We start from the raw sequence: 11,032 nt of genomic DNA, 5'->3' as shown, positions 1-11,032 counted from the left end.
ACACTATTTTGGAATTATGGCATGTATAGAGGGCTGAATCATTTTGTTATGTGTCATAATTAATTTTTTTTAAAATATTACTTTTCAAAATTTGATAATTTACTTGTACTTATGTATATCTGTTAATGTTATCTATTTTTGTTCAAGCTAGAGGAATTAATTACGTAAGATCAGGTAAATATGTGAATTCATGTTTTCGTGATCTGTAATATTCCGTACCTTGTTCCGGCTTAGAACATGGGTAAGGGGTGTTACACTCTGAATAGCAGAAAAACGTAATTTTTAGGGTTTTTTGAGCATTCTAAGACTTATATATGACAAAAATAAGAAGATATGAGTGAGCCGTTAAAGAATACTCAAGAAAACAACTTGAAAAACACCATTGCAACTGATTCTGAAGCAGATTTCCATCAAGATTGAAGATTCCCTTTTGATCTCTTTGGAGATTATTATTAGTTTCTTTGTTTCTTATGATTATACTGTATTTTGGATGTTTTTATTTGCTAGCATGAACTAATTTTCTAAATACCTAGAGAGATGAACCCTATGATGGATTCTGTCATTAGATTTTTATTTTACGCTATAAAGACTTAAACCTTGTTCCTAATTATGTGTGCTTAATTCTTGGTTTAATATTTCTAGACTATTAATCCATGTTTGATGTGCTTAAATCAAAGGAGGCATAAACTATGTTTAAGGGTAGATCTAGCGTAATTAATTGGAGTTGCATGTAATCCTAGAAATAAGACGACATAAATCTACCGGATTAGATTCAAATCTAATAAGGGAATTCATAGATCGAGTTGATGTAATAATAGGGGTTTTAATTAGAAAGAAATTTCAATTAATCAACATAGAGTCAGTTGTTCTTATTCTTGAAGTGAGATATTAGCATAATTTAGGGATTTCGATGGATCAAGATATTAAGTGAAGAAATTGCATAATTTAGATTGATAATGACAAATGAAATCTAGGTGAATTCTTTCTTGGGTATTGTTTCACTTTTTGGTTGTTAATCGTTCATTTTCCTAATTTGTTCCTTGTTGCATTTGTAGTTAATTTAGTTAGTTTTTTTAGTTTTAAATCATTCACTGTAAATTTATCGGTTAAATAATAGAAAGATGGTAGAAAGATGGTAATTACTAGTACTTTAGTCTTCATAGGAACGATTCTTTGCTCACTATAGCTATACTATTAATTGATAGGTGCACTTGCCTTAGTCAGATTTTTAGTTGGTTTACGATTGCATCACAACCCATGCTTGATAGTTCTCTCCATCGAACACAGGTAGGGCTAAGACATACAGGTTACTTGATCCTGATTCCATTTTCCTCAATACCTCACAAGTGTATCTCTTGGTTTTACTCTCATACCTCTTATAGAACTTTTCTCATAGGTCCCTCAAGAAAAAAAGCTCTCGATGCCACTGTTGGTTTAGTAGAAAAATATCAGCTGCATAGAAAAATATGAATGAAAGGGATGATTTAATTTATTAATCAAGCAGTCCTTATATACATGATTCAAGTAACCAAGTTTAACAAATTTTAGCTTCCTACTCCTAATAATAAGCTAACAATCCTACTAACTAGCTAACAATCTCCCTAAGACTTAGTCGTCTCAATGATAAAAGACTTTACAGCCCTTGAGACACTAACAGTTTTCTATCACTTTCACTAAACCATGACCAATTTGCAAAGTTATTATCCTTAGAGAACAATTATACACCAATTTAAAAAGGAAGACTTGAAATCAAGTCTTTAGATGGAGAAACAAGATATATAAAACAACAAGCTTAAATTGTGGATCAATTTCATATGTAGGGTTGTTTAAGAAAGAGCATATATAGAAACAAGATGTATTTGATGACTTAATGATCTGGTAACTCCAAATCCATGTTCATTGTAATCAGTGGTGTCGTAACCATTTTTTTGAAAAAACGGGAATCGACTTAAATTTTGAAAATGAAAATGAATAGAGGAGTCACCACCAATCCTTTTTGGTGAGGTGTGATCGGGTCACCTTAAATTAATCATTTTAATAAAAGTTGAGATTTACTAAAACGATAATTTTTTGGTCTACGAAAAACAGAAAATGAGTTCGGGAGTCGGCTACGCACGAGGAAGGATTAGCACCCTCGGTACGCCCAAAAATTGGTACCTAGTTGATTAATTAGTGTCTTAGTGTCGAAGTTTAAAAAAACTTGAAAGACTTTGAAATACGATCCCTCTTTGTAAAAAGCTCAAATGTTAAAGACCTTCTCCTCTCAAAATATGAAATGTCACATCCAGTAAGTTAGGACACGACATCTTGAATTTTCGAGAGCGAGCTTGCCTTTTATATAAAATTTGCGTATTTTAATTTATTAAAAGGGTATTCGATTATTTAGAGTAAACGAGAGAAATCGAAACCAAGTAAGTTAGGGCACGTTTTCTTGAATTCTCAAACACTGAATATCGCCTTTATTTTAAAACAAATTCTTATTTCGAGGTGACAAAATGTCATACCCGGTAAGTTAGGGCACAACACTTCGTATCTCCGAGAATAAGCATTTTTCAAAACTCGTATAGCGATTTAAAAGATTATTCCGTTATTTAGGTTAAATGAGAAAAATCGAAGCCCAGTAAGTTAGGGCACGATTGTCTCGAATTACCAAATACGAAATTTCACTTTTATGAAAGAATTATTTTAAGGCATCGAGTAAAAAAAACTTAATGTGATTTATAGGATTATGTCGTTACTTAGATGAAACGAGAAAAACTAAAACCCAGTAAGTTAGGGCACAATTTTCTCGAATTGTCTAAATACGAAACTTGTTTTATTTTAGAAAACACAATTATATGCGTCGAGTAAAGGACCAACGTAATCATAATCACATGGTGAAATGAGAAACAAATCGCAGGATTAACATGCATAATAATAATAATAACAGAGGTGGTGATATAAACAATAATAATGACGAATAATGTAAATTTGCGATATATTGAGACACATATGAATAAACGAACAAACATAATGCCTAAAGTGTAATAATAATGAAAATATGAATGAATAAGAAAGTAAATAACTAAGTAATGAGAAAAAAATAATAATGCAATGATAGTAAGAAAGAAAAAAGTGATAACAATAATATGTCAAATAATAAATAATAATAATAATAATAATAATAATAATAATAATAATAATAATAATAATAATAAATATAGTAATGATAATAGTAAGAATATACAATATATAGTATTAGAGGTAAATACGTAATACATACATATTAGAAATAATCATAATATTAAAAACAACTATTAATAACTATATAAATAGATATATAGTAGTAGTATATACATGGTATAGTTTAGAAAAACATAAACATAAGATAATATGAGAAATAAAAATATATAAATGATATAGTATTAAGGTATATGCATAACAATAAAAATATAATATTAAAAGATATATACACGTAATATAAAAATGTATCCGTATCAAAAATATATACATAATAAAATGCAATATTTGAAATATTTACATAGTATATACATGCTAAAAATAATCATAATGTTTTAAAAAAATAAATATTAATGATATTACATAGATACATACATATATATTAAAATGAATACTTGATAATACTAAAAGTATGTACACAATATAATATATATATATATATATATATATATATATATATATTTATAAAAATATATACATGGTATAATGTTAATATGTATATGCATAATATGGAGTATGATATAGTATTTAAATGTGTATATATAAAATATATATTAGGAATAATAAAAAAACAACTATATGAATATATATAAAATATATGTAAGTATTAATTAAAACTCAAAATGTCTAAATAATAGTAAAAGATGCTGATAACAATAATACGAAAGTAGTAGATAGAATAATAAATAATATTTAAAATAAAAAATGGTAAAAAAATAATATAGAAACCACATTAAATCTAAAAAGGGACTAAATTCGAAACAAATATGAAGTTTTGGGGCTGATTTTAAAGAGAAATATAACAAAAGGGACCCATTTGAATGCGCGTGCGACTGTAGAGGGCCAAAAGGGCAATTTACCCGAGCCCTTAAAACGACGTTGTTCGAATGGGGGCCAAAATGAAACCAAAAATAAATTTTAAGGTGAAATTGAAATAAAAAAATAAAAAAGGACTTAATTGCGAGATCAGGAAAAAGCGGAGGGGCCAAAAGCGCAAATAACCCCTCCGCTTAAAAAACACTCGGATCTTCTGTAGAGTGGGTCGGGTCCTCGAGTCGGCGCCTGAACGGCGTCATTTTGGTGCTGTGAGTTGAGGCCCAAAACGGCACCGTATTGTATCACTATATAAATCCAAATTTTTTTTAAAAAAATTCAGTTTTCTCTATTCCTTTAAAAAAACAGAAATGTAATGACCCAAAATTCACGGGCACCGGAAAATTGAGTTATAAAGTTTCCGCCTTGGTGCAATAAGTTCGAAAATACTTATTCAAATATTTATGAGTTTAGTAGCGTGTCTAATGAGGTTTTAATTAAGTGAATTTAACTTAATTTAGAGAAATTAGTAAAAAGAACTAAATTGAATAAGGGTAAAAGTTTAATTTTAAAGTAATAGAAAATAAAAGGATTAAAATGGTAATTAAACCATTTACAAAAGATTAGGCGCCTTATGCATTAAAAAAATCTAAGATTTTATTATTATTATTAATTATTAGTATAGTTTTATATTATTATTATTATTATTATTATTATTATTATTATTATTATTATTATTATTAATTTTAAGTTAAAGATATTTATTAATTAAATAATTAATTTATGAAATTTTGTTTGACAAACAAATTGAATAATGATAATTGTAATAAAAATATTGGTACATTTGTAATAAATAGATACATGTACACTTGAAATAAAATAATTAAGCTACTTAATATTAAAGTAAAAGATATTTGTCAATTAAATAATTAAATTATTAAATACTTGTGAAAAAATAAAAATAAAAATAAAATAAATGGTGACAAATGTATGGTATTGATGGTATACACTTGTGTGAATATAATTAAATGCTTAATAGATATTTAAAATAAATATATTATAATATATGTTAATTAAATAAATAAAGTAAATAAAAGAATAAAAGAATGAAATAAAAAGAAACAAACAGAATAAGAAACAGAGAGCATTCGAAAAACAGAGGAAGAAAAGGGAAAGAAAAGAAAAAAGGAAAATTGGGATTTTGAAGCTTCAAACTTGTTTGGTAAGCTAAATTTAGTCATTTTCTCTTAAATTTGATGTTTTAGAAGTCTTAAAATAAGGTTTTGATGAAATTAATTTGATAGTTTGAAAGTTTAAAAGCTTTTAAACAAAGTTCATGTTGAAGAAAAAGAAGAATTAGGGATTTAATTGAATGAATTTTAAGTTAGAAATTGAAAAGAGATTAAATTGTAAAAGAAGCTATAAGTTTTGTGTTTTAGGAAATTAAATTCAAAGAAATTTTAAATTAGGGTTTTATAATGAACATTAGATTGTTAGGGTGAACATGGAAGGAAATTGAATAGAAATGAAGTATAAATTAAGTTAAACAAATAAAAGAGTTAATTAGGATTAAATGAGAATTAGGAATAAATTGAATAAAAATTCAATTAATTATTAAATTAATGCTGTAATTAATAATATAAATTGTTATTATTATTTTTTTTTCGTAGCTAACAAGGAAAACGAGGCATCGGCATCCAAAGGAAAAGAAAAGATCGTTGAGGAGTAAATTCGTATTTCGGATTTGTATTACTATAACTCAAATTATTTATTAAATGGACATTGAATTTATAGTTATGGAATAATTAAGATAAGGTAAGTATTATATTTAAATTTAAATATAAGTATGTGTGAAAATTAATTTGTATATGAATTAAGATAACAGATATTTGAATTGATTGAGTATTGAAAATTTTTGTGTAAATGAAATTGAAATAAGAAAAAGTAAAATAATACCCTATTAACTTGTCGGACTAGATTTGATACAAATGACATGCCATTAGATTTGTGATGTGATGAGGAGATTGTAGTTCGGCTGATAAGATGTTTCTGTTATTGTATACTTCGGTTTATCCAAAGAGGCACTTAATGCCTTACTGGTGTGTTATGGAGGATTTATAATATTCTGGGTGTGTTTGGGTTGGACATTCTGGTGTGTTTGGGTGGAATCCGTGTATCTGTCAGAGTCCGAGCCTTGTTAATAGGGTAAATAATTGAAATGAAATTTTGAAAATGAGATTATTTATTTTAGCACTATTGAAAAGTACGAGAAATAATGTATGAACTAAATTATGAATTGAGTTGGTATGAGAAAATGAATTATAAATTTAAGATTTATGAAGTAAAATAATTATATATAAAAGTAGTCTAAATAATTATAAAATTTATGGTTGATGTTTGTAATTTATTAATGTTAAATAGTCTTGATTTATAGTAATACCTCCGAGTATGAAATACTCAATGTCTGATTGTTTCCGTCATGCAGTCTTTAGAGTTTCAGATCCGGTCTAGCATCTAAAACAAACCCGACTCCAACAAAAGATTTTGATGATGTATTTCTTCCTTTGGTTAAGTGGCATGTACTAGGTAGTTGCATATAAATTATATGTATACGTTAAGTTAAATGATTTTGGTTGTATATAAATGATTATAATGTTTTGGATTATGAATATGATATAAAGTTATGAAATGGTAGAATTGGTATTAAATAATTGAAATGAAATAAATATTATTAATTATACATATATACTAACATGTTATATTGTTTAAACTAAGGTATTAAATTATTATTTTAATATAAATTGGATGTAATTGAGTATACTTAATCATTGGTTGGAGTATTGATACTGGTTTGTTTTTGAGTTTAAAGTTTGCAAGGGGTTTTATGTAAAAATAAGGAGAAATGCTGTCGAAATTTTAAAAAAAAAATTCCGGAGAATTTGAACAAGTTCAGTTTCACTTTTAAATTTATGTTTTGGCTTCGAGCGTCTATTATTAGGACTTAACTATTATATTATACTATGAATATTATTATTTATTTATGAATTATTTTGTAAGTTGTCTGATTTGTCTGGTAATGCCTCGTAACCCTATTCCGACGACGGTTTGGGGTTAAAGGGGTGTTACAAGAAAGCAGGCCCCTCAGCTCTCTCTCAGCCCCAGGCCTCCGTTGCCGAACCGGTCACCGTCCTCCGCGCCGTCCGCAGCGCCGGCCACCGTACACTGTGGCCGGAAATCGCCCTTAGGTAATTTTTTTCCCTTTTTATTTTTTTTATTATACTCAATATATATATGTGTATTGTTTTAATAGAAGGGATATTATACATACAAACAAATTCGAAAAGAAAATTAAAAATGAAAAGAAAAGTGGATAAACTTTCGATTCGGTCTTCGATCTGTTTTGCTGCGGTTTAGAGTTAGTCTGTTTTTGATGTTAATCTTCTTTTTGTATTACGAGAAAATGAAAATCAAGAACCAAAAAAAAAGAACCCCTTACACCCGATCCCTCTGTGGTTTTTATAGCCCCTTTTTTACAAGTGTTTTCTCCTTTCTTCTGCACACTGTCCTTTCCCTTTTAATGCTGCAGGCAAATGGCGGTGGAGGCAGGTACCACTTCCACTGGAGATGTGACTGGGGGCGGTAGGATTAGGTGATTTAGGGTTTCAAATTCTGAAACCCTAAATTTAGGCTAGTTGGGTCAAATTGGGGTTAGAGTCTGTTTGGTTTTTAGGGGTTATTTGGGCTTTGGGGTTATTTGGTTTAATTTGAGTATGAGTCTGGGGCCAAACGGGCTTGTACAAGTGGAATTTATCTTTTAGCTACTTTTCAGCTATTTGTTTGGGTATAAATTGTTGAGACATGTCTTCGTTTGGGTTCAAGTTGTAGACAAATATAGTTGAATATTGCATTCAAGAAATGGAAACTCAAGTGAAGTACATGTGGGTTATGGTGTTTATTGTGAGTATAAGCATTGTAGGGTTCCAAGGAGTCGATGCAACTCATGATTATTATGGTCCTTGCGGGAAACATGACATAGAGAGGGAAGCTCAAATGATGTCTCCTTGTACATACGTAGCCAAATACTGGAGAGCTCCAGTTTTCAAGCGCTGTTGTGCTATAATAAAGAAAAAGCTCAGCAATCCAAACTATCTCTGTGTTATTTTTCAAACTCGTATGTCGAAGTGAGAAATGAAATCCAATTGTAACTAGCTTTTTCAAATCGTATTTAATCGTCTTTATCATTTAGGGATAGCAAAACTCAAACCATCATTCTAAATGGAGAGGATTTAAGATATTGTCCCTATCAACATTATGAATTTTAAATGCAATTTTGATAGTTGAAACTAATTTTTAATAGCTAATATAAACTCGTAAATTTCCCAAAATATGGTTAATTTTAAGATTGTCGAATAGATTGAAGTAAAAAATAGCTTTGTTTGCATTAAAATTTTAACCAATTTACAATTTAATTAATTAAGAGAAAACAACCTAATAAAAAGAAACGAAACTCAATAGTTTTCAAAAAGTCAAACAAAATTAAATTCTTGGTGGGGATTGAAACTCAACCAATAAAAAAGGGAAAATCGAAAATTGGAAGAATAAACAATTAATGTAAATAAAAACCCAAACTTTTGAAAGTAAATACCTTTTTAGAGAGGGAAAAGATTTGATTTTTTTTTTTCAATTGCTTGAATTTGGATGATGACTTTCCATTTTCGTTTTATGAAATTTCATTTTTCTCTGTTTTGAAGACTAATTTAAAGGAAAAATTAACATGTGAAGAAATTGATTTGGACTTTGTAAACATAAAACATATTAAAAATATGTATTATTAATTGGGTTATTTTAAACTATGATCCAAATACTTGAGTCTCAAAATAAGCACTAGTCCAATAAAACACATATGATAGTTTAGAATATTGTAATAAAACATATATTAATAATTCACATATTATATTAATTATTTTTAAACACATATGAGACAATTGTGGCGAAGCTAGCTATGGAAATTCTATGATATTGGATCCGTTATTACATTGGCCATAAAATAAGTTGGAACAATTTTGAGCTGTTCCAAGGAGATAGGTTGGCCTTGGTCTTCCATAACATATAAACATCTCCCTGAGTATTAGAACATTAGTTCTTTTACATTTATTGCACGAAATTTGGAGAGATGCTCCTATAAGTCGGAAAACTATATTCGCAACTTGTCGGATCGTATAGGTGGATCCACACGTGAGTCCCATAGTTAAATCCCAAAAATCATTAAAACAAATAAGAGAAAATAAAGTATATTAAACGCAAATAGGAATGTGAAGGGAAAATAAAAACAAATTATTAGATATACTTGAATTTAAATTTGTCTTAAGCTATATGGCCGATTGGAAGTATGACACAGGTTATTGTGCAAATTCTGAACATGTGCCATGTTTCATCCATTCCTTAAACCAAAACTTAAAGTTTGACCCTATCAATTCCAAGTTCAGCCATAGTGTGGGCAAGTGGTTCTAAAGAGCTCCATCACTTTGCAACAATTGCTTTTAAATAAGAAACAAAAAATTTGATTAGATTACAGATGCATTACTTTATAGTTTCATGTGATCATATACGTATACGTACTCCGAGTACTAGTCATTTTATAATAGCTAGGTTGCGAATGGGTGCAGGGATTCCTTGCATCGTACAAGGGCACCAAATTGTCGTGAGCATCTTGTGCCCAAATTCCATGTATTGTAAACAAGGTTTGGATTGGGGCTTTACAGCTTAGAGTAGAGCTACAAACTGATGGAGGCCATTGACGTGCCAACTTGTAGAAGTCTACAATCGAAATTACTGGCGGTTGGGTTACTACAAATGCTACCCATAATGAAAAATGATATAATGCATTTTTACAAATTTACAAATCAAAAGAGAACTACTATATATAGATATTACATGCATGAATGGTTGGGCTGAGACGGGATGATTGTGCTTTGCAAGCATATAACGACCCGAATTTACGGTTATCGGAGAAGTATATTTTCGGGTCTCTGTTTCTGAAAAATGGATTCGAAAATATTTATTAAAAATATTTACAAAGTTAATTGAGTGGTTAATTAGAGTTTAATTAGGTGAATTTAGCTTAAGAGTATTAGGAAAAAACTAAATTGAATAAGGAATAAAAGTTGAATTATAGATTAATATAAAAGGACCACAATGGAAAATATACCATTTAGCATAAGTTGAGGCGACATATGAAGTAAAAAACTAAGATTTTTACTTAGATTTTAAGTATAAAATATATCTTAGTAATAAATTATATTAAATTAATTTAGAATAATTATTTCATAAGATTTTTATAGGATAAATAAATTAAAATTTTGACAGATGGATAGTGATGATAATATACAAATGTAACAATGTATATATGAACAATTGTAATATATGCATTTTTATTAAATATATATTTATTATTATTTAATTAATTGATATTATATTATTATATTAATGAATAAATTAATAAGTTGACAAATGTAAGGTGATAGTAAAATACAAGTGTAATAAACCATATACATACAATTATAATATGCTTATTTATTTATTTATTATTTAAAAATAATAATATTTATTAAGTTAATATAATAAAATAATACACAAAAGTAAAATAAAATGAAATAAAACAAAGCATAAAGGAACAGAATCATTCGAAAATAGAGAATGGAAAGAAGAAAAGAAAAGAAAAGGGAGAAATAGGGATTTGAAAGCTTGGAACTTAAATAGTTGAGTCAATTAAGTCATTTTTCTTTTAATTTTGATGTTTTTGAAGTTTTAAAACAAGGTTTTGATCAAATTAACTTAATATTTTGGAAGTTCATAGGTTTTCAAATATAGTTCATGTTGAACAAAAATATGAATTAGGAGTTTAATTGATAGAAATTTTAGTTAGAATTGATTAAAGGATTAAATTGTAAAAGAATGTATTAGTTTTACATAGTAGGGACTAAATTGCAAGAAGTTTTAG

General features: G+C 28.1%; 2 long non-coding RNA genes across 2 annotated transcripts; both read left to right on the top strand.

The window, feature by feature from the left end:
- Positions 1-5,121: 5,121 nt before the first annotated feature.
- On the top strand, positions 5,122-5,961 carry LOC128286500 (uncharacterized). The gene is made up of 2 exons (XR_008277080.1): positions 5,122-5,254; positions 5,703-5,961. It is a non-coding gene; the product is annotated as an uncharacterized LOC128286500 (long non-coding RNA).
- Positions 5,962-7,152: 1,191 nt separating this feature from the next.
- LOC128286453 (uncharacterized) lies at positions 7,153-8,251 on the top strand. Its single transcript, XR_008277018.1, has 2 exons — positions 7,153-7,277; positions 7,619-8,251. It is a non-coding gene; the product is annotated as an uncharacterized LOC128286453 (long non-coding RNA).
- Positions 8,252-11,032: the final 2,781 nt, after the last annotated feature.

This window comes from Gossypium arboreum, chromosome 13 (genome assembly GCF_025698485.1).
Source record: "Gossypium arboreum isolate Shixiya-1 chromosome 13, ASM2569848v2, whole genome shotgun sequence".
NCBI lineage: Eukaryota > Viridiplantae > Streptophyta > Magnoliopsida > Malvales > Malvaceae > Gossypium > Gossypium arboreum.
This window is presented reverse-complemented; position numbering and strand designations above follow the sequence as displayed.